Source organism: Phascolarctos cinereus, unplaced genomic scaffold, assembly GCF_003287225.1.
Source record: "Phascolarctos cinereus isolate Bilbo 61053 unplaced genomic scaffold, phaCin_HiC Scaffold_5;HRSCAF=322, whole genome shotgun sequence".
Classification (NCBI taxonomy): domain Eukaryota; kingdom Metazoa; phylum Chordata; class Mammalia; order Diprotodontia; family Phascolarctidae; genus Phascolarctos; species Phascolarctos cinereus.
This window is the reverse complement of record NW_027555958.1, coordinates 371939148-371963411: the sequence shown is the minus strand read 5'-3', so window position 1 is coordinate 371963411 and position 24264 is coordinate 371939148. Positions and strand designations below refer to the sequence as shown.

The 24264-nt window shown below is 40.7% G+C and overlaps 1 pseudogene; it reads left to right on the top strand.

The window, feature by feature from the left end:
* Nucleotides 1-6527: 6527 nt before the first annotated feature.
* Nucleotides 6528-7630, top strand: LOC110222715 (protein PAT1 homolog 2 pseudogene; annotated as a pseudogene).
* The last annotated feature ends 16634 nt before the right edge of the window (nucleotides 7631-24264 follow it).

Sequence of the window (24264 nt, the reverse complement as noted above, 5' to 3'; positions counted from 1 at the left end):
CTTTTCTTGTACCCAGGCTGTGCTAACTCCTGGAGGCAAATAGACAAGCACCTTCCCTTTTCTGTTCTACTTACCATGGGTCCCATATTTTCTAGCTTATTGCTGAAGGGTTTGGCATTTTGGGATGACACAGGAAATTCTGGGTGGTTGCTTGGTACCAACCTCTCCCTCACCCCTCCTCCCCACGGGCTGGCTGTATCAGCTTAAAAAATAGATCTCTCTCTCTCTCTCTCTCTCTCTCTCTCTCTCTCTCTCTCTCTCCTCCTTCTTTGTCCATTTCTTTCTGTGTGTCCATCTTTCTCTCTGTCTGTCTCTGCCTCTCTTTTTCTGCCTCTCTTTTTCTGTCTCTGTTTGTCTCTGTCTCTCTCTTCCTCCCTTCTTCCTCCTTTTTTCTTCTACTCTTCTGAACATGTGGCTTGGACCTCCCTCTCTCTAGATTGGGGAAAGGGTACCATCCTAGCAGAAATAGCCTCTGCTCTCAAACGTCCACTAATGCCATCTAGATGAGCCTAAGTCAGGATCCCAAGGCCCTTGCTGCCTCTTCTGCTCTGTGTGTGTGTGTGTGTGTGTGTGTGTGTGTGTGTGTGTGTGTGTGTGTGTGTGTGTTTTACCTGAACATAGGGGACAAAACAAAGATCCTAAGACGTATATTTCCAGCCTTGGAGACAGTGTTGCAAGTCTGAGGAATCTGGAGCTCTGTAGTTCCCTCAGTCAGTGCCATCTGCACTGCAGTAGGTGCCCCTACAGCTCCTATAGGGCTTCTTGGAGGAGAAGAGAAGGAAGATCTAGCCATGGTGTGGACCATGGAGACAAATGTCTGAGATTTCTTTCACTAGTACCTGCAGCAAACATTGCCCAGGCCTGGTGTCAATACGTGCTGAAGGATGCAGGTGGAGAAAACAAGATCACTTAGTCACATGCAGTTTTCATAGTTTGAAATGTACCTACCTGTGCATTCCCTAGGCAAGGCCCTTAACCTGTAGGGACCTCAGCTGCCTCCTTTTTAAGATGAAGGGTTGGATTGGATGTCATTTAAGTCCCTTCCAGGTCCTTATCTATGATTCTATGATCCAATGACCCCTCTGAGCCCAAGTATGGGTCAGCTGGTGCACAAGATTCCTTCTGAATAATAATACCATCAGTAGCGAAGGGGGGCAGTGCTGGGCCTAAGGATGGCAATCTCCTTTCATTTGCACATTTCCCTTTTATAGTCTGGCAAGTCTTTCCCTGGTACCTCCTCTACTAAGGAGAAGGGCACTCTAGTGACCCTTTAATCCTTCCTACCTTGTTGGTTTAGTTTGCCCCACGTTCAAGGCTGGGCAGAGGTATCCCTTAACAATACATGGAGTCCTGGGGAGTGGTGGTTGGCATGCTGATAATGGGGGACGAGCCTGGGGCAAAGTGCAATCCTTCTGCACAGACCTGTCCTGGAATCACACACACACACACACACACACACACACACACACACGCACACACTGCATTCTCCTTGCAGTATGCAAGAGAAAGGCGACTCCCAGTCATCACTCCAGCATCTGCCATGTGACCTGAATGTCAAGAACCCCTGGTCTCTAATCCTTTTCTAAATTTCTAACTTCTCTGTCATCAGGCTGTCTCTGTGTATCTTAAGGAAAAGCAGTCTCTGATCAGAGAAAGACAGCAAGTGTCATAGAAGCCTTCATGCAAAGTTTACCTGTGTGTAACTTCACTGTACTCAGCAATGGAAGAGCTACAAAGCATTCATCTCTCAACCTAAAGCCAGCTAAAGACACTAATGAGATTATTATCCTTGTGAATAAACAATAGTGGAGAGAGGGGCCTGACTTCACTACACCTAGACAGAAAAGTGATTTAGTGAGGAGAGCACTAAACCTGGAGTCAGGAAGTCCTGAGTTCAAATCCAGCCTAGGACACTTCCTTAGCTGTGTGACCCTGGTTAAATCACTTAATCTCCACCTGTCCCGGTTTCCTCACCTGTAAATGGGGAAAACAAAAGCATCTACCTCACAGGGTTGTTGTAAAGATCAAATGAGATAATATTTGTAAAGCACTTAGCCCAGTGTCTGACATACAGTAGATGTGTAATAAATGCTCACCGATTTGGTTGTAAAAGAAGGAAGTTTGACCTCAAAGATCCCTTCCAATTCTAGATACTATGACTCTTTGAACTGATTACACAGAATCACACATCGTATGAATATATATTAGTAACTATTATGTCCCAAAGCTCGTGTCCTATACAGAGAATTGGTGACTTAGATTTGTGTCCTAGTTCTTTTATGAATGCGTTATATGACTTAATCTCCCTGGGCTACCATTACCCAACCTGGAAAATGGGGTTAATAATTTCTGCTCCTCCCCACCTCCAAGGTTCATTAGGAAGACGAGTGAAGTAATACATATCAGACATTTTGAACTGTTCTAAAGAAAGACTCTGGAGAAATACAAGGAAGAGGATTTTCTCTGCCTTAAAATGACTTCCAGAGCTCCAAGGACAGCAACTCTCCAAAACCTTTCTGACAGATTCAAAGTTTATGAACCTGAAAGCTAATGTGCCTTCCTTCAGGAAGGGCAGAGCCACTGCTGTTTCAGATAGCTGAATGTCGCCTTGAATGCTCACCTGGGAAGTCTGTTAGTAAATAAAGCTTATCTTTTGTAATATACGAACATTCTATTCCAAGAATGTCACTGCTTTAAAAATTCCTTTGTTCTTAAAAAAAAAGGAGAATGGTGCCTAATGTTTCACTGACCTCCTGTGGGCACCGGCAAGAAGTACATGCATTTCGTAGATTTTGATTTTCCTGGATAGATTCAGACAGTACACCTTAAGCCATGGCAGGTAAATGGAAATCTGTCCTGTGTTTAAAGTTGTCCCTAAGAACATGATTCTACCGGTAACCTACAGTCACCTATTCCAGGATCTAAGATACCCTAACAGATAAAAATCCTTCTGACTATACAATGTATGTCATGTATGTCCATAACCTTTTCTTTAGTCTTTCATAAAATGGAGAATGTAGGAACTGACCATTTGTTGCTGCCAGAGGGAGAAATTTCATTCAATTTTCAGACAGGTGGCTCTTACGCAAGCATGAATGCTGGCCACACTTTGAGGTGTACTTTCTGTATCTGCAATCTCTTACATCTGACCCCTTTACTCACAAATACCACCTTAGCTCTGTACCTTATCATGTCTTGTCTGGATTCTTGTAATTGTCCTGCTAATTGGTCCAGATTAGCACAAAGCCTAACACACAGTAAGCATTTGAATATTTGTTAACTTGATTTAGTCTCCCTAATTAAAGTCTCTCCCCACTCTCCCCACCAAAATGATTTTCCTTATGCACAGCTCTGGGCATGTCACTGTCCTACTCAATAAATTCCAGTGGCTTCTTTTTGCTTCTAGAATAAAATATAAGTTCTTAGCTTTTAAAGCCCTTCACAGTCTTACCCCCTAACATATCTTTGCAGCCTCCTTACTCTTCACTCTGTGATCCAATCAAACTGGTCTTCTCTCTGTTCCTCCCATATGACATCTCTCTCGTTTCTTTGCCTTTACGCTGGTCATCCTCCATGCCCAGAATATACTTCCTCTTCACTTCTGCCTCATAAAATCCCTTCAAGACACAATTCAAGTACCGCCCCCTGTGTTAATTATTCATTGATCCCCACCCCTCTCAGCTGCTAGGGTCCTCCATCTGCCCTCCCCCCAATACTTCTAGGATCAATTATAAAATCTTTGATTTGGCTTTTAAAGACTTTCATAACCTCACCCTCTTCTGATTTTCCAGTATTTTTACATCACCCGCCCTGTAATCTGTAATCCAGTGACGCTGGCTTCTTTGCTTCTTCCCACAAAATACTCTTACTTTCAACTCCATGCCTTGTCACTGGCTGTCCCTCATGCCTACAGTGCTCTCTCTGTCTCTTTCTCTCTCCCTTCTCTCTGTCTCTGTCTCTGTCTATATGTGTGTGTGTTGCTCTCTGTCTCTCTCTGTCTCTCTCCTCTCTCTTCTCTCTGTTTCCCTCTGTCTCCCTCTGTCTCCTCTCTCTCTCTCTCTCTGCCTCTTCTTTCTCTCTCTCTCCCTCCCTCTCTGTCTCTCTCTTCATTTCTTCCTTCTGTCTTTCCTAGCTTCTTTCACATTTCAGCTACAATTTCACCTTCCCCAAGAAGCCTTTCCCAACCCCCCCTTAATATTAGTCCTTTCCCTCTGTTGATTATTTCCAATTTATGTTTGTACACAATTGTTTTCATGTTATCTTCCTCATTAGACTGTGAGTTTTTTGAGAGCAGTGACTGTGTGTGTGCATGTGTGTGTGTGTGTGTGTGTGTGTGTGTGTGTGTAATTCTTGTCTCCTCTATTACAATAGAAGTTTCTTGAGCTCCTTGTTATCTGGATTTTCCCCAGTCATTTGTACCTCCAGCGACTTGCATAGTTTCTAGTACATAGTAGGAGAATAATAAATTCTTATTGATTGATTGAAGGATATACAAAACTGTAACTAGCATAGGTCTTTAGCCACAAGATGCCAACATCCGTAGAGGGCTTGGTTCTATGCATGTCTGATTGCCTCCTTTGGACTCCCTGAAGCACATCACCCTTTCCTGCAACAAATGTGCCTCATCTTCTAAACTAACTCCAGCTGCATCATGTTCCTTCAACTTCATTTGCCCCAGGTGCAATTTCAGCTAGTGATAGATCTGGGGACACATCCTCAGGGAACCTTCTTTTTGTTTTTGGAAGAAAAAGGTTTCAATTTATCAGTTTTAATCTCAGCTTACAGAGGACAACTCTGAAAAGGGAATCTGCATTCCCCATCAGCTGGAGTTTCATAGGAACACCTGAGCTACCCACAGCCTTCTCCCCTCCCCTAAGAAGGCTCAGAACTTCAACAACAGAGGAAGAAAGAGATATCCTGGCATTAAGGAAAGGGAAAACAATGTAAATAAAAATTCCTCCGGAAGACGGTCTGGGGCATGGAGTAGGAGCAGAGAATTGACCACCTGAATTGGCCAAAAAGAGAGGAGGCAGTATCACCTCGTGGAAAGGGCCTGCCTTGAATTTAGAGTTTGGACACCTGAGTTGGAATCTGTCATTAGCTGTTGTTACCATGGGCAAATCCATGCTGAGTCTCAGTTTCCTCCTCTATAAAATCAAGATAATAACACTTATAATATCTACTTTTCAGATTTTTAAGGAAAGTGCTTTGTAATCTGTAAAGACATAGGATATTATTGTTAAAAAAAAAAAAAGGAGAAACAGAGCCAAGATGGTGGAGTAAAAGTGGTGACTTGCTTAAGCTCTCCCCCAAACCCCTCCAAATACCTGTTAAAAATGGCTCTAAACAAATTCTAGAGCAGCAGAACCCACAAAAAGACAGAGTGAAACAAATTTGCAGCCCAAGACAACCTGGATGGTTGATTGTAAAGGTCTATTGTGCTGGGGTTGGGAGAAAAGCGTAGTTCAGCATGGGCCATGCAGGCAAAGACCAGACCTCAGAGAACCTGGAGCAGGCCTCAGGGGACTGAATCAAGAGGAGCTGTGGTGGTTTCCAGACTTCTCAACCCACAAATGCCAAAGACAACTTAGAAGGTTGGTAGGAAAGGTCCTTCAGACCTCAGTGAGAGAGAAGCTCAGTACTAGCCCCAGTCCTCTGAGGCAGCGGATGCTTCTGGAGCTCTCAGCCCACAGACTGAGGGGGGATTGAGTGGCTGATCAGAGGGGGATTGCAAGGATCTCTTTGCTGGCACTGAGGCAGGATTCTCTTCCTTGGCCTGTGCCTGGATCTGAGTCACAGTCTCAGGTGGCAGTCCTGGGGCAAGGAGGAGTGCTGGCATGGTGAAGCTTGTGGCAGCAATGAAGAGAGAATCCTCCTCACAGTTCCAAGGCAAAAAAGAGTGCTTGTGGTCACTCATAGACCAAAGCACAGGCCAGGAAATGAGCAAACACCTCTCCTTTGATCATACCATGTTGGAAGAACTGAAAATTTACAGGTCCCTAGAAGTATCTCTGAAAACAGCTGCACAAAACCCCTGAAACTTGGGACAGTACATTCTCCACACTGAAAGCAGATACCTTGACAAAGAGCCAAGTAATTGGCTGGGAACATGAGCAAACAGCACAAAAAAGTCAGACCATCGAATCTTACTTTGGTGGCAAAGAAGATCAAAACATATAACCAGAAGGAGACAACAAAGTCAAAGCTCCTATATCCAAAGTCTCTAAGAAAAATATGAATCAGTCACAGGCCATGGAAGGGCTCAAAAAGGATTTTGAGAAGCAAGTAAGAGAAGAAGAGGAAAAACTGGGAAGAGAAATGAGAGTGATGCAAGAAAATCATGTAAAACAAGTCAACAACTTGCTAAAGGAGACCCAAAAAAATGCTGAAGAAAATAACACCTTAAAAAATAGTTTAACCCAAATGGAAAAAGAGGTCCAAAAAGCCAATGAGGAGAAGAATGCCTTAAAAAGCAGAATTGGTGGTATGTAAGGAAATGTTTTGACCCACTTGCCTCCCGGTCAGACATGGAACATAGCCTGGTGCCTCTGTTTTCCTTCCCAACCTTCTGCACATTTTTCCTGCATTCTTCTTGCTGTCAGGAATATCACCAAAAGCTAGAGAGAAAACAGGCAAATGAGGAGCTGTTTGGGCAAAGGGGTAGGCTGTAATTACTTAAGTTGATGACCTCTTACATTCAGAAGGCAGAGGACTATGAATCAGTGGTTTGAATCAAAGCTTCCCTGGGCCAGGTGGCAGTATCTACCTGTTTTGGTCCCCACAGAAATATTGATGCAGTGTTGCATGGTTCACAGGAGCAAGATACAGCTATATAATCAGAAGTTTCAAGTACTATATTCAATTGAGAAGATGTTCCTTCTGCTGTTGAAATTGGAGGAAAATCAGAAGGGTATGCTAGCAAAGTCCTATTTTGATGAGTTGCAGAGAAAACAGCTAGGGAAGATCTACCAGACGTTGAGGACTGGTAATCAGGACAATTCAGAGGAGGCAGCAAATGGATTCCTACAAGTACTATCAGTGAGGAAAGGAAAGGCCCTTATAGCCTTTTCTTTCATGGGATCAGGCAGTCCACCTTGTCCTATCAATAGCCAGTGACTTGCCCTTCCTAATTCAAAGGGATATGACTGATCAGACCCTACATATGCTGTTCAAGCCCATGGGAAAGTGCATCAATCTCTTGGCCTTTAGTGAGCTTTTTCAAGGGCTTCAGGGACTGATGGTGCTACAACCTGGATGCCAAGAGCAGCCAATCACTGTAGTCCTTCAAAACCAGTTTGGGATCTCCTTGCCCTATTCACTTCTGAGCTCCGGGGAGCAGCTGTTGCCCTTGAATTGTTCCCTGAAGCAACAAAGCAGCAGCAATCTTGCAATTTGGATAGACATGGTAGTTCTGATTGCCTGGGAGATATCCCACATGTCCACCGGTCCTCTGGCAGAGCCACTTGTTGTCCCCAGCAACCTCCTTTCCCTGTTCTGCTGTTTTGTGGACAAACAAATACTACAGCAATTAGAAGCCAGAATGGACTATGCCCCTGTGGCTACCAACTTGACTTGTTCACCTACATACCAGTCTGTTAGGGCTGAAGTAGGAGAAGGGAAAATTCACTGAAGTTGCTGTGCCCTTAGCACATATGAAGGCTTTTTTGATTTTCCTCAGTAATTGCAATGAGGAATCCAGGTTTCTTTATCCTTCTCCTAACGAGTACAGAAATCTAGAACCTTTAGGAAGAGAGGGTCAGGCAGCGCATAATTTAAATTAAAGGGCTCATAGAAAACTGGGGGGGAGGGGGAACAAAATTGGCCAAATGGAAAAGGAAGTCCAAAAGCTCACTGAAGAAAATAATTCCTTAAAAATTAGAATGGAACAAATGGAAGTTAATGACTTTATAAAAAATCAAGAAAGTATCAAACAAAACCGAAAGAATGAAAAAAAAAAATAGAAGACGATGTGAAATATCTCATTGGAAAAACAACTGACCTGGAAAATAGATCCAGGGGAGATAATTTTAAAATTATTGGACTACCTGAAAGCCATGATCAAAAAAAACAGCCTAGACATAATCTTTCAAGAAATTATTAAGGAAAACTGCCCTGATATTCTCAATCCAGAGGATAAAATAGAAATTGAAAGAATCCACCAATCACTTCCTGAAAGAGATCCTGAAAGGAAAACTTCTGGAATATTATAGCCAAATTCCAGAGTTTCCAGGTCAAGGAGAAAATATTGCAAGCAGCCAGAAAGAAACAATTCAAGTATTATGGAAACACAATCAGGATAATACAAGATTTAGCAGCTTCTACATTAAGGACCAGAGGGCTTGGAATATGATATTCTGGAGATCAAACGAGCTAGGATTAAAACCAAGAATCACCTACCCAGTGAAATTGGGTATAATCCCTCAGGGGAAAAATGGATACTCAGTGAATGAGAGGACTTTCAAGCATTCTTGATGAAAAGACCAGAGCTGAATAGAAAATTTGACTTTCAAATATAAGACTCAAGAGAAGCATGAAGAGGTAAGCAGGAAAGAGAAATCATAAGGGACTTATTAAAGTTAAATTGTTTCCATTTCTACATGGAAAGATGATATTTGTAACTCATGAGACCTTTCTCAGTATTAGGGTAGTTTAAGGGAATATATATATAGACAGAGGGGAAAGGGTGAGTTGAATATGAAGGGATGATATCTAAATAAAATTAAGGGGTGAGAGAGGATTGTACTGGGAGAAGGAGAAAGGGAGAAAAAGAATGGGGTAAAATATCTCATATGAAAAAGGGAAGAAATGTGGAGGGAAAGGGAGAAGAGGTGAGAGGGAATGAATGAATCTTACTATCATTGGATTTGGCTTAAGGAGGGAATAACATGCACACTCAGTTGGGTATGGAAATCTATTTACCCTGTGGGAAAATAGGGGGCAAGGGAATGATAGAGGGGATGGCAGATTAGGGGAGGAGGTAATCAGAAGTAAACACTTTGAGGAGGGACAAGGTCAAAGGAGAGAATAGAATAAAATGGGGGTGGAATAGGCTGAAGGGAAATATAGCTCATTTTTCACAACATGGCTATTATGGAAGTGTTTTGCATGACTATACATGTATAACCTGTATCCAGTTGCTTGCCTTCTCAATGAGGATGGGTGGACAGGTAGGAAAGGAGAGAATTTGGAACCCAAAGTTTTAAAAACAAATGTTAAGAATTGTTTTTACTTGCAACTGGGAAATAAGATATATAGGCAACGGGGTATAGAAATCTATCCTGCCCTGTAGGAAAATAGAAGGGGAAGGGGATAAGAGAAGGGGAGTAATAGAGGGGAGGGCAGATCAGGGGAAGGAGTATTTCAGAATGCACATCATCTTGGGGTAGGGAAGGGGAGAGATGGGGAGAAAACTGGGAGCTCAAAATCTGGTGAAAGTGAATGTTAAAACTAAAAATAAATTAATTAATTTTTTAAAAAAGGAAACAAGATTCATTTAACCATCATTTTGCATTGCCTAATAAATATGAATAGGATGGCTAAGTGGTGTAATGGATACAGCTCCAAGACTGAAGTCAGGAAAATTCATCTTCCTGAGTTCAAATCTGGCCTCAGACACTTACTAGCTGTGTGACCCTGGGCAAGTCACTTAATCCTGTTTACCTCAGTTCCTCATACATAAAATGGAGAAGGAAATGGCAATCTACACCAATATCTTTACCAAGAAAACCCCAGGGGTCATGAAGAGTCAGACACAACTGAAAAACTTCTAAACCACAACAGTTATGAATAATTCTAACCCATCTATTTCTGTAACTACTATTAAATATCCCTTCATTGCCTTTGCTTTCTACTTCCATTCCAACTTCAGTTTCTTTCTGTCTCCTATAATACTTACCTCTTTCTCCTCTACTTTTTTCTTCCTTCCTTTCCTTCATGGACCATCTTGAGCCTCTCCTCCATGAAGCCTCCCTTATCTGTTTCAGCCCTCATTGATCTTCCCCTGTAGAGTCCCATATAATTTAGTAACTGACTACTAGTTCTAGCTTATATTATCTGCTATTGTTTTATATTTGAGTGTCTAGTCTCCTCAATTAGATATAATTTCTTCAATAGCAGGAGTTATACCTTATTATTTATACCATAGTATCTGTCACACAGTAGTTCAAGAGATACTTAATTGATGCCCACAACCACTAGCACAATAGAAATGAGATCTCCAAAAAATTCAAGGCTCTGGTGTTGATTCTACTCTCAATAGGCTATATGATTTTGGCCAAATCACCTCCCTTCTCAGTTTCTTCATTCACAAAACAAGGGGCTTGGACTAATGTCCTAGACCTGGAGTGAGACAGGTATGAGTTCAAATACTACCTCTAATGCTCCACTAGCTGCATGATCAAAGTGAAAATCACTTAAGACATCTGAGTCTCAGTTTCCACATCTGTTAATTAGAGATAATATTTGTAGTACATAACTCAGTGAGTTGTGAGACTCTAAAGAGTTAATGCATGTAAAATGCTTTGTGAGCTCTAAAGCATCATAAGCAGGTTATTATTATCATAATTTTTCATTATTATTTTCATTATTATCATTAGAAGATATCTTAGGTTCCTTCCTGTCTAATCATCTATAAACTCCTTGGGACACACACACGTTGCAGAGACTCAAGAAAAAGTAATGATGGAAACAGCAATTTCAAATCATTCAAGTTGAAACCATTCTCCCCCAATAATACATATCACAAGTCATCTATGCCTGCCCATGCTGGACTCTTCTCACCCACATTCTCCCATAACTTTATCACAGGGAGTTCACCTAACAGGGTAGGGGATTTCCTCTAGTTCTCTTAACATTATGTGGGTACTGATGGAACACATAGGCTATCCATTTGTCTTCCCTGTTGACTGGTCCATTTTTTTCCTTAGTCATATATTTCACAGATGTTCTTTATACCACTTCTCCTGTGTAATTCCACATTTATGATCAGTTGTAGGCAGCTCATATTCACCATACACCTCTCCATTGCCCTTTGGGTCATCCTCAACTTCATATGTTTAGAGACTAGTGTTCCATGTTTCACAGTCATACAAAATTACCAGGAAAAAAATAAGAATATTAAAAAAGATAGACTTTCCTTTCAGAGAGAAGTTTGGAATGATGAAAATTTTTTTTAAAAATACTAGTACAGTTTCCTCAAGGCAATCTAGACCACTCTCTTCCTCCTGGTCTACTCTGAACCCAACTCATTGTCACTTGCAAAGTCTGTTGTAGATATATACATACTGATGGATTAGTTCCATAGATTGTCCATTTCCAACATGCTATAGACCTTCTTTACTCATTTTTTCCTCCTTTGGATAGTTAGAACTACTAACTTCTGTGTGATTATAGATCTCAATTAGACAGTCTAAACATATGTGTATATGAATGTGTATACTGTGGTTTTGTCCTGAACCTGTGATTTCATTGGCATAGAGAATTTTCAGTAAGTACTTTACCAGTACAGAACAGCATCTGGTTTTCATCTTGTAGTTTAGAAAGTTGCCTGGGACAACTAGAGGTCAAGTGATTTGTCCAGGATCTAATAGCCATTCTGTGTCAAAGGGCAGGACTTGGATCTGGAGGCAGGTCTTTCATACCTCAAAGTCAGATAGGGGTGTACTGGTAAATGTTTAAGAACTGGTTTTCTGAGGGGAGGATGGGAAAGTACACACAATAAGCTTTTATGTTTAATCTGTATTGTTAACATTTTCTCCATCGCTTACTTCAGTCTAGAAATCAACAAAGCAATAAATCAAGCTGTGATTTATAGTGTTTGCCAATTTTTGAAATATAAATATTTGCATTGAAAATTTAACAATTGGCTCTCACAAATCAGTGAGAACTGTCTCTAGCACATTCATGAAGCTAGATCTCTAACTATCATGCTACACTGACTCTCTCCCTCCCTTCCCCACCCCGTCTCTCTCTCTGTCTCACACACAAACACAGGCATACACACACGCGTAGACAAACCCACCCTCATCAATTAGCCATGAATGATGTCACTGCAAGAGGAATAAACTTCTATAGAAAATCTCAAGACAAATATTTGCATTAAATAACATATATATATAATATTATCACATCCATACACACTATTTGATATAGATGTTTTTATCTTCATTTGAATGACTGAAAGTATTTATTGTGTGCTTAATATGAAATCTATTCAAGGGTATTGGTCTTGCAGTTCTATCACACATGACAAACAATAAATACTGGGGTCTAGACAAGGTACATTAAAAATATGAGAAGGGAGATAACACTTTAAGGTGGGAATGTCAGGAAAGACTTGGTGGAGGTAGGATGCCTACACTGGGTCTTGAAGGAAGAGAGAGATTTCAATGAACAGAGATATGGAGGGAGGACTTGGGTTATTGTACAGAGGCTGGCAAGGGCAGAATAGGACTGTACCAGGATTACACATCTGTCTATTGGTATCAGTAACATTTTGGCATGCTTTTGTGCTTTACATTTCCCCAGAAAGCAGAGGGCTGGGCTTTGAAAGGATATGACACACAGATGGGTAAATTTTTATAGGAGGAGAAGGAGTCGATGAAGTTAGTGATTCATCCAAAACATCAGAGCTGCCAAGAGGCAACATTAAATACTTGTATGGCCAAGGTGGGAGGAAGGTCTACTGAAATAGGAGAAAAGAGGCTAAAACAGGAGTCAGGCTGAGGAAAAACTGTGTCAACTTTATGGTTTCTCTGAGAGTTAGCTCTGAAAGAAAGATTAGCTCAAGCCAGGGTTTGGATTTTCTGAGCAGGTTGGACTAGGAAAATGCAGAACTTGTCACCTCACATCACCCCTTGCCATAAACACACACACACATTCTTGTTTCTTTCTCTCTATCTCTCTTTCTCTTTCTGTCTCTGTCTCTCTTCTCTCTGTCTCTCTCTGTGTCTCTGTCTCTATCTATCTTGACTCTCTGTCTCTCTGTCTCTCCCTCTATCTCTGTCTCTCTGTCTCTCTCTCTCTCTCTCTCTCTCTCTCTCTCTCTCTCTCTCTCTCTCTCTCTCTCTATTTCTTTCTCTCTCTCTCTCTCTCTCTCTCTCTCTCTCTCTCTCTCTCTCTCTGCACACCCCTCAAAGGTAGGGGAAGTTTTAATCTAACAAAATATTGAAGGGTAGGCTTTCAGATCCTGAAGAGATAGGAAAACATCAAACTCAGCCTGGTGTCTCATAGACAGGTGTGGCCTTCATTCTGAGAGGTCACAGTTTTCTGAGAAATTGTTGGGGGGGAGGGCACGGCCAGGGGCAGGAGGGAGTCATTTAGAAATCAGATGTGTCCATAGTTCACCATCTGCTGTTAAGAAAGATCAATTAAAAAGGGGAGGAAGACCTGTTGACAGGTTGATTATGGTGCCAAAGCCTCTGTGAACCAACTAGAGAGTTGTCCATCATTAAAATAGCACTGTAATTTGGCCTTCAGGAAATGAACCTGACATTCATAAGAAAATGAAAGAGAATCAGAGGGAGAAAAGTGCAAGACCTGATACTTCCCCCTCCATAACAACTAGTTCCCAAACAGGTTTCCATTGCTTTCATCTCCTTTTCCTCTCCAGAGGGGCTGGGCCAGTTGGATCCTCTTCACAGGCTTCCAACATTGCAGTTCTTCCTAGCCTCAAAGACCGAGGGATCAAGCCACCTTCCAACACAGAACTCCCTTCCTGTCTCAGTGGATAAATGAGATTGGAGTAAAAGAATCCATTCTCTTGATGCCTTCCTAGGCTACCCTCGATTGTCTTGGCTAGGCAGGGACTTCACTGAAGGCTAAGTCCCCTTGGTAGGGAATAGATAAGCACTACTGGCTCAAGTGGAGGTTGGGGTTGGAACCAGTAAAAATTAAAGGGCTGAGGAATCCAGTCCTGGGACAGGCTCAAAATATGTAGACCCATAGTTGATCAAGGGCCTAGCCTCTGGTGCCCACTCCAAGGGGTTCATCCATTTTCACTCCTCTTAATACTTTGTATGCAAACACAGTTGGATACAGTGAGTTTTCCAAAGGCAAAAAATACAGAGAATTTGGCCTTAGTCCAAGCTCTGCCTCTGCCCAACTTTGGGAAAAGAACTCCATCCTTCTATGTCTTGGATTACTCATCCAAAAAATGAGGAGAATTGAAGTAGATGATCTCAAAAGGTACCTTATAGCTCTAAGGTTTCTTCTCACTTTAGAATGATATAATTCCATGATTCTTTGTATATTTTGTTTGAGAAAAAGTGCATTGGACTAATTGTTAAGATCATAAATTTAAGCTGGAAGGGTCCTTAAGGTCATCTAGTTCAGCCCCCTCATTTTCCAGAGGAGGAAACTGAGGCTCAGTGTCTTGCCCATGATCATATAGCTTGTAAGCAGCAAAGCCAGGATTTGAACCAAAATCAACAGATTCCAAATCTAGCCCTCTTTCTACTGTACCAGTATTCTTCCAATAAGGAGGTCTAGACTTCAGGCTCAACTCTGTTATTAAGTGCCTGAATGACCTTGGGTAAGTCCTTATGTGAGGCTAACTTTTGCCCAGAAACTATGAGGGCCTCGTCTAAATCTGCCCAGTAACAGGAAGCTCTGTCAAATAACAAAAACCTTGCTTCCTTAGCCCATAGTCTCTGCATGTGATTAGCCACCCTCTGCCGCTCCCCTCCTCATGCTGGAGCAAGCTAAGTTCCTTGTTTTGTGATCACATCCTTGAACTGTTTTTTAGCACATCTGGTTCACTTTCTGGCCTCCCCTTTCTCTATGATTAACCACTACTCACGTAGAGCAAATTCCACTCCTGGCTGATTTGCCCCAAAAATTGTGCATAAAAGCAAACCCTTGTCTTGTAAACTGCTAGTCCTCCTTCCAGGGCTAGCCTGCTCCTTTTGTGTCAATAAAGCCCTCTTGACTAAGAGAATATCTGCTTCTTGAATTCTTCCTGGACGATCCAACTCCTGAACCTCATCATCCTCTTTATTTAGAGACTCTGGAGTTCAGTTCGTCAGATGGAAATAATACCACACACCCATCTACTTCACGAAGTGGTCCTAAGGATCAGGGATCAATAATCAAAAGAGCTATAAAAGAGAGATGACCTGGCTCAATACTCTCATTCTGTTGGTTTTGTTCAGTCATTTCAGTCATGTCCATCTCTTTATGACCCTGTTTGGGGTTTTCTTGGCAAAGATACTGGGGTGGTTTGCCATTACCTTCTCCAGCTCATTTTACAGATGAGAAAACTGAGGCCAACAGGGTTAAGTGACTTATCCAGGGTCACACAGCTAGTAAGTGTCTGAGGTTGGGTTTGAACTCAGGAAGATTGAGTCTTCATGACTCTAGATGAAACACTACAGCCACTGTGCCACCCAGCTTCCTCTCTCTTATTTTGCAAATGAGGAAAATAAGAATGACAGGTAAAAATGACTTATCCAAAATTACATAGCCAATGAGTAGTGGAGAGGGGAAATCGAACCCAGGTCCTCTAACACACACACACACACACACACACACACACACACACACACACACACACACACACACACACACACACCTGACTTTATATCTGTATCTCTATCTTGAAATCCATGCCTTTTTCCACTGTATTGTGTGGTTAGCAATAATTGTTATACAAGTATTTTGGAAAAATATGAAGCACTGTACGAGTATAAGATCCCAACAGCCTAGATTTAGAGCTTGAAGGGACCTATCAATCCAATGCCCTCATTTTACAGATGAGAGCAGTAAAGTGACTTGCCTAAAGTCATATAGCAAGTATGCAACCGGCAGAATTTGAACCCTGGTCTTCTGGCCTCAGAATGAGCTTGCCTTCCACTGCAATCATCCTTAGTATCATTGTTGAGGATGAACAATCTTCAGCTGCATGGCTGTCATCTCATGCAAGATCCCTGAGCAGCACAGTCTGCTCAGTTGCCACGAGGGGACTTCTGGGACAGTCTTATTAGCTCCCTGGGCCCTCACCTAGTCCTAGGAAGCTCCCGCTCCCTGTAGAAGTAGTGGTCATCATTCTTCATCTGTTTTTATTAGGAACATAATTGTACATTTCCCTGCTTACCTGCAGTGATTAAACAGCATCAACATTTCCATAATGCATGGCCTGGGAAGGCAATCTGGGGCTCTGTGCCTCACTTCTCATTGAAATGATGTGGCACCAAAAAGCTATCTTTAATCATGTAAAAAACACTAACCATATTGCAGTATCTCTATTTTCCATGGCCCAGGAGATATTCGTGTGATAGATCATATATTTGCCTGAATCAATATTTTCCTGACATCAGGAAGCACACCATCCATCAGGCCCATTTCATTTGATAAAATCCTTCTGTGTCACTTTTACTCAAGCTGATGGGATCATAGGCCCTCTTTCCCCACCTGATGGATGGTGTCCGGAGGGATTATTACTCCATAAATTACTATCCAGGGAGAAGAGCCCCAGGAACTCCAGAAACCCACCTGGCAGTCAAATAGTGAAGAGGCATAGTATAAAGGTTATACAGTTAAATAACTTTTACCCAGGAGGAAACAGAAGCCCAAAGAAATGAGGGGACTTGGCCAAAGTCATAGAGCTAGTCAGGAGCAAAGCCAGGACTAGAGTCAGAACCTAGATTTCTTTCCCTGTGAATCTTTCTACTTCTACTTCTATATCATGCCTTCAGAGAGAAGGAACATCAGAGTTTAACTAAAAAAAGAAGGGGGGAGGTAACAAGCATTTATAAAGCACCTACTCTGTTCCAAGCACAGTGCTAAGTGATTTTTTAAAACAAATATTATTTTGTTTGATCATCACAACGACCCTGTGAGGTGGGTACTGTTATTATCACCATTTTACAGTTAAGGAAAGTAAAGCAAACATATGTTAAGTGACTAGTCCAGAGTCAACTGCCAGTAAGTGGCTGAGGCCAAATTTGAACTCAGTTCTTCCTGACTCCAGGCCCAATGTTCTATCCACTGGCCACCAGGGCTCCAATGTTCTTCATTTTCCATGTGAGAAAACTAAGTTCCAGAACACTTAAGACTCTCATTATATTTGCTCACTTACAATCCATGAAAGACATGGGAGTGGGACTCTGTGATCTTTTACCCAGTGAACAGAAAAGAATCCTGACCCCATACCACTGCTTATATGTCTGATTTTAAGACGTGTTGGGAGCTATTACATTGGGTACTGGTGGCACCTCATTATCCTCAAACAATCTGAAATGCAAAGTATGACAATGTAGCCTACCTCCATTTTGCTCCCCTTTAAGTCTAAGGAAAGGGTTCAGCAATGAATCATGGTGTTGCATTGAAGAGGCAGCTTTGTGTCAATAATATGACAAAATCACCTTGAGGCAAAACTAACCTGTCCCTTTTTTGACACAGAGTTTGGAACACAAGAGATTTGAGCTTGCATCCAACTCTTGGGATAGATGTGAAGAGTAGGCCAGAGAAATTGTAGCAAGAAAGAAGGTCATTAATTATGACCCAAACACACCAAAAGCTAGCAGGAAGTTTAAAAGAATGAAAGGATTTTGTATTTTCTCTTTTGGTTCTCCTCTCTTTAGCCAAATTAGAGGAAGCAATTCTGTCTCCCTTGTTTAGAGTGTTCTCATTCTCTCTCTCTCTCTCTCTCTCTCTCTCTCTCTCTCTCTCTCTCTCTCTCTCTTTCTCTCTCTTTCTGTCTCTCATATCAAGGTATGTCCTAGGATAAGTATTGATTTGTAATCTAATTCCATCATATTTGTAGGAATGCTGCTATCTCAATATGTTTAGGGGTATTGTTAAATCTCATTTTATAGGAATCATTTTCTGATTTATTTTCATTTTTCTATTGAGCCAGGAATACTTTTACAAAATCCATGCTTGAAAATCCCTATTAAATATCTTTCTCTGGAGTTAGGGTTCATTCTACTACATTGTCTTGTCTGCTGCTTAAATGGTCATGAGCATTGCTATCTAGGAAGGGAGAATCATTCCAACAAGTCACTTCCTAGAAAACACTTGGAGGAACAATCTTGTTAATAATGCTCAAATATACATCTGTTGAGCTTTCTTTGCTTTGCCACATCTGAACATTTGTTCACAAAATTCCCTACATCTGAAAGCCCCTCACCCATTACACTGTACCTACCTATTGAAATATTACCCCTTCTTCAGGATCCAGTTCAAATGCTACCTCCTCCATAAAGTTTCCCTGATCCTCCTTTCCAACCCAACCAACATGCCCCAGCTAAATTTTTCCCTTCTCTCTAATATCATACTACATTTTAGTATTCTTCTTATGCATTCATTGTGTTTTAATTTGTATAATATTTATCAGTATAGATGTTTATCTCCCAAACTAGACTATAAGTACTTTGAAGGCAGGAATCATTTTTTGTTGGTTTTTTTTTTTCAAATCAGAATCACAGAATTTCACAGTTGAAAAAAAACCTAAGAGACTATCTAGTCCAGACTCTATCTGAACAAAACTCCTCTCTATGGTATAATTGTCAAGAGGTCATCTAGCCTTTACTTGAGGATTTGAGCGATGGGGAACAACCCACTATCTCCCTGATCTGCTGATCTACTTTGGGACAACTTCTGTTAGGAAGATTTTTCTTACATGGAATCAAAATCTGCCTCTCCTCAATTTTCATCCATTGCTCCTATTTCTGTCTGCTGTGTCCAAGAAGGGCAAGTTTAACTTCTCTTTCACTTCATAAGCCTTTAATTACTCAATGATATTTAGCATAACCTTTCTAAGTTGTTATTAGTTCTGCAGGCTAATTATCCCACCATTTTCATCTCATCATCATATGGAAAGATTACAAGGCCCTACACTATTCTGGTTACCCTATTCTGGATATTCCCTAGTTTACCAATGTCTTTCTAGTAAAATCTTAATGCTTTGGCAATAATTTACCTCTCCATTTCCATTGACGTGGTTAGGGGGAGCCCAGAACGTCATTGAAAAACGTAAGGATCCTTCATATAACCCCACAACAATGTATGAATAAATTTTTTATCAACTAGAGAGAATTGTAGGATCTTGGCCATTGGGTAAAGGCAACAAACGCCACACAAGAACCATCTTGTGTTTGGCTGAGAATTACTTATTCCCCTTGGGCCTCTAGAGAAAAGACACAAGCCATTCAACTATTAAGGAATCCAGGCTTCAGAGCACTTTGTGGAAGAGATTCTTCTGCTGGAAGGAGGGAACTTTGTCACTTCCTTCCCATCAGCCATGTCATTAGAGATCCTATAATAACAGGAAACAATACTTCCATCCAAGAGAAGAGACATGTACATAAGAACAGACACTGATAGAGTCAACCTAGAAATGAAGCATATTTATTACATTTCAATGAATATGGTCCCCTCACAGCGGAGTGCCAGCTATGAACTCAAGAAGGAAACTCACATTAGAGGTCTGACAAGCAAAGACCCTGAACTCAAGGGAAATTATGTTAGGACTTAACTAAAAGAGAAAGGATTGCAGGTCCTTCAATACCAATAGTTATGAATTATCTTTTGCCACATGTGTATAATACACAGGTGTCTCATTACCATTATTTGTACCCACTCTTTCCATGAATGTTATTTGTATTTTATGGGAGGCAGTGTCTCAGATCTGAGAGGGGAAATGTTTTATACTAACCATTCTTAGGATATCACCTTAGTAAATACCCTTACTAAATGTTAATTAGGTCTGCTGGCTGATTGTTAATCTGAAACACATTGAAGGGGACTCATGAACTATAGTAATAGGATCAACACATAGAGTTAGCTTTAGAACCGGAAGTTACATCCAACTTCTTGGAGTCAGTCTGTTAGATCCAGTGAGAATTAGGGAGTACCTCATAGTGTAAGAGATTTTGTCAATACCCTTGGATACAAAATGGAGAAGTGTGGGCTTAATGATAGGTCAATTAGATGTGTTATGATAGAGGGAGGTTTTTAATGTAGGGCTGTCTCTAATGGAGACATATCTTTGTCTAATGCATTCCCCTGGCCTCTTAGACTTAAAAACCCTTTCAAAAATTGAGTTTGTTCTATTGAATCCATGCTACCTCTTGGTGATCATTATTTCCTTTTCCAAGTGCTCACAAGCTAAATATTCAATAACAGTAACTAAAATATTGCTAGGAAGAGTTTTCAAGCTCAACAGCCTGTAGTTAGGAAATATTACCTTTTAACCCTCTTTTGAATATGAGTGCAGTGTTGACCCACATCCAGTCCTGTGACATCACTAAAACACTCCAGGATTTTTGAAGGTCACTAACAGAAGTTTACATCTACAAGTTTTTTCATGACACAGATGTAGTTCAACTATGCCTGAAAACTTGAACTCATCAAGAGGCATCCTGAGGTAGTAGAAAGTGAACTGCCTTGGGAGTCAGCACAAGATGTATTCTTCTGACTAGAGTTGGAATCCCGCCATCAACATTTACTAGCCCTGTGATCATGGGCAAGTCATAATCAATTTGAGCTTCAATTTCCTCATTAACAAAATAGGAATAGATAATAGCTTTACTATCTATTTCACAGAGATGGAATGAGCTAATAGACGTCTGGAAGCCAAGATGGCAGAGTAAGTAGTAAACCATCACACTCTCCCATATTCACCTCCAAACAACATAAATCAGCTCCCCAAAACAAAGCCTGGAAAGACACAAGCAGAAAAAGGATGGGGCAAAAGAATATTTTAGCCCAAGAAATTAGGAAAAGCCCCAGTGCAGTGAAGCAGGCAAAAGCCAACACTGGGACTTCCCATGTGCCTCAGCATAGCCAGGGGAATGGGTAGACTCCAGCAGCCAGAGCTCCACATGCTTCAGTGTAACCCAGGGGATGCACAGAAACATTCTACCTGCCTCAGCACAGGCCAGGCACCAGCACTAGGACCCCAGCTCAGCACCAAATAAGCTGCCAGACCCCTATGGCTTCTAGCAGTGCCAGCCACCACCCCTCAAGGGGCCCCCAAGGAATTCAGGGCAACATCAGTGCAGCACCAGTAAACAGCCCGGGCCTGCAGCCCCTAGCACAAGAAGCCTAGACAGTAACCTTTCCACCCTGGGAACAGTTTAAATCTAAAAGATACGGGGAAAGGTCAAAAAAGATGAGCAAAAGGCAACAAAAAATAAAATAAAGAATCTCACCATAGAAAGTTATTACAGTGACCAGGAAGCTCAAGACACAAATTCAGAAGAAGAGAACAATGTCAAAACATCCATGGGCAAAACCCCAAAGAAAAACGGGAAGTAGATTCAAGCCCAGAAAGAATTCATGGAAGAGCTCAAAAGGGAGTTTAAAAAATCATATAACAGAGGTAGAGGGAAAAATGAGAAAAGAAATTAGAGTGATGTAAGAAAAAAGAGTCAACAGCTTGGAAAAAGAAAACAACTCCTTAAAAAGTCCAATTGGCCAAATGTAAAAGGAAGTATAAAAGTTAACTGAGGGAAACAACTCCTTAAAAGTTAGAATTGGACAAGTGGAAGCTAATGACTCTATGAGACATCAAGAATCAATCAAATTCAAAAGAATGAAAAAAATAGAAGAAAATGTAAAATACCTCATTGGGAAAATAACTGACCTGAAAATAGATCCAGCAGAGACAATGTCAGAATCACTGGACTATCTGAAAGCCATAATCAAAAAGAGGACTTAGACAGCATCTTTCAAGAAATTATCAAGAAAATTGCCCTGATACCCTGGAACCAGAGGGCAAAATAGGGATTGAAAGAATCCACCAGTCACCTCAGGAAAGAGAACCAAAGATAAAAACTCCAAGGAATACTATAGCCAAATTTCAGAACTATCAGGTCAAGGAAAAAATACTGCAAGTGACCAGAAAGAAACAATTCAAATATTGGGGAGCCATAATAGGATTACACAGGACTTAGCAGCTGCAACATTAAAGGATCAGAGGGTCATGGAACATGATATTCTGGAAGGCAAAGGAGCTAGGATAACCAAGAATCACCTACCCAGTGAAATTAAGCATAATACTTCAAGAGGGGGGAATGGTCATTCAATGAAATAGGAAGGATTTCAAGCTCTCATAAAGAGAAGACCAGAACTGAACAAAAAATTTGATCTCCAATATCAAGACCCAAGAAAAGCCTAAAAAAGCAAAAAGGTAAAAGAAAATATAAGGGATTCAAAATGGAGCTGAACTGTTTATGTCTCTATATGGGAAGATGATACTGATAATTCTTAAAAACTGTACCCCTAATAGTACAGCTAGAAAGAATATACATGGACAGATGGTATGGGAATAAGGTGATTTTGAGGGAATGACATTTTAAAAATAATTAAAGGATGAGAAAAAGGTGTACAATGGGTGCAGAAGGAAGGAAGAGGTAGAATAGGGTAAATTATTTCACATGAAGAAGCTCAAAAAATCTATTACAGTGGAGGGAAAGATGGGAAGGTAGGCAATGGGCATCACTTGAACCTTACTCCCTTCAGTATTGCCTCAAAGAAGGAATAACATGTACAATCAGTTGAATATAGAAATCCATCTTACCTGACAGGAAAGTAGGAAGGGAAATTAGGTGAAGGGTGGGGGGAGGGTTGAGAGAAGAGAAGGCAGATTGAGGGAGATGATAGACAGAAGCAAAACCCTGGTGAGGAGAGAAAGGGTGAAAGGAGAGAGAGAACAAACAGGAAGAAAAATAGGATGTAGGGAAATAAACAGTAAGTAATCATAACTGTGAATGTGAATGGGATGAACTCATCCATAAAAAAGAAATGGACAGCAGAGTGAATCAAAAACCAGAAGCCTACAATGTGTTATTTACAAGAAACATACTTGAAGCAGAGAGACATACACAGAGTAAAGTTAAGGGGCTGGAGCAGAATCCATTATGCTTCAACTGAAGTGAAAAAAAAAAGCATGGGTAGCCATCCTGATTTCAGACAAAGCAAAAGCAAAAATAGACCTAATTAAAAGAGATAGGGAAGGAAACTATAGACAATGAAGTAATATCAATACTAAACATATATGCACCAAGTGATACAGAATCCAAATTCTTAAAGGAGAAGTTAAGTGAGTTACAGATTTGTGACTAAACATGGGATAAAGAACATTATGAAATGTAAAATAGATAATTTTGATTATATTAACTTAAAAGGCTCTTGCACAAACAAAACCAATGTAATCAAGATTAGAAGGAAAGCAGGAAGCTGGGAGACAATCTTTACAGCAAGTGACTGGTAAAGGCCTCATTTCTCAAATATATAGAGAACTGAGCCACATTTATAAAAAATATAAGCCATTTCCCAATTGATAAATGGTTAAAGGACATTAACAGGCAGTTTTCAGATGGAAAAAATCAAAGCTATCTGTAGGTATATGAAGAAGTGCTCTAAATCACTATTGATTAGAGAAATGCAAATTAAAATAACTCTGAGATATCACTTCACATTTATCAGATTGGCTAATATGACAAAAAATGAAAATGATAACTATTGGAGAGGATGTGGGAAAATTGGAACACTAATGCCCTGTTGGTGGAGTTGAGAACTAATCCAACCATTCTAGAGAGCAATTTGGAACTATGCCCGAAAGGCAACAAAACTGCGCATACCCTTTGAGCCAGCCATACTACTACTAGATCATTAAAAAGGGGAAAGGACCCACATGTACAAAAATATTTATAGAAGCCCTTCTTGTGGTGGCAAAATATTGGAAATTGAGGGGATGCTCTCAATTTGGGAATGGCTAAACAAGCTATGTATGGTACATGTATGTAATGGAATACTACTGTGCATTAAGAAATCACGATCAGGAAAACCTGGAAAGACTTGCACAAACTGATGCAAAGTAAAATGAACAAAACCAGGAAAGCATTGTACACAGCATCAGAAATGGTGTGTGATGATCAACTATGAATGACTTAACTCATCTCAGCAATACAATGATCCAAGACAAGTACAAAGGACTCACAAAGGAAAATGCTATCCACATCCAGATAAAGAACTGATGGGCTCTGAATATAGATCAAAGCATAGTTTTTTCGCTTACTTTATTTTTTCATGGTTTTTTTTCCTTTTGATGTTTCCACTTTCACAACTGTAACTAATATGGAAATGTTTTACATGATAGCATATGTATAACCTATATCAAATTGCCTACCATTTTAGGAAGAGGGGAGGGGAGAGAGGGAGGGAGAAAAATTTGGAACTCAAAATCTTGTAAAAATAATTGCTAAAAATTGTTTTGACATGTAATTGGGAAAAAATAAAATACTATTAAAAATAGGAAGA